This window comes from Teleopsis dalmanni, chromosome 1 (assembly GCF_002237135.1).
Source record: "Teleopsis dalmanni isolate 2A chromosome 1, ASM223713v2, whole genome shotgun sequence".
In the NCBI taxonomy this organism is placed as follows: Eukaryota; Metazoa; Arthropoda; class Insecta; order Diptera; family Diopsidae; genus Teleopsis; species Teleopsis dalmanni.
The window spans coordinates 38,990,904-38,991,541 of NC_051846.1; positions in this window are offsets into that span (position 1 = coordinate 38,990,904).

The following is a 638-nucleotide window of genomic DNA, read 5'->3' on the forward strand; positions in this document are numbered from 1 at the left end:
GGTGAATAGGCATAATAAGAGACTTGTAGAGCATGATTTTTGTTTGTCGAAAGAGGACTTTTTTCTCAATTGTCTTCTTAGTGCGAAGTAACCTCTATTTGTAACTGGGCTCCTTAAGCTCTTTCAACACTTTTGGTGAATAGGCATGATAAGAGACTTGTAGAGCATGATTTTTGTTTGTCGAAAGAGGATTTTTTTTCTCAATTGTCTTCTTAGTGCGAAGTAAACCCTGTTAGCCCAACGTCATGATATCATTAAACCTATCTCGGCATCAAATGATCGTGTAAGTGTAACACCAAAATTAGGTGCGAAACAGATTGAATTAAAACTACAACAGCTGTCGTAGTCTAATACGTGTAATTTTTTGTGCCTTTTCATTTATTTATCATTATAGTTTATACTAATTGAAAATGGTAACAGGTCATTTCAAATTGATCGAAGAATGAAACAAACAAACTTCTATGAGACTGACATAGAAACCTGAGTAACACATAGCTACTTAAAAAACGCCTGTGCCAATATATGAACGTCCGCTCTAACTCTTTTTTTGACCTAGCCGGAACGCCACTTAACATTCGTTCTAATAATAAATATTTAATAACTATGATAATGATTCCAAAAGCAACAAAAGATTTACT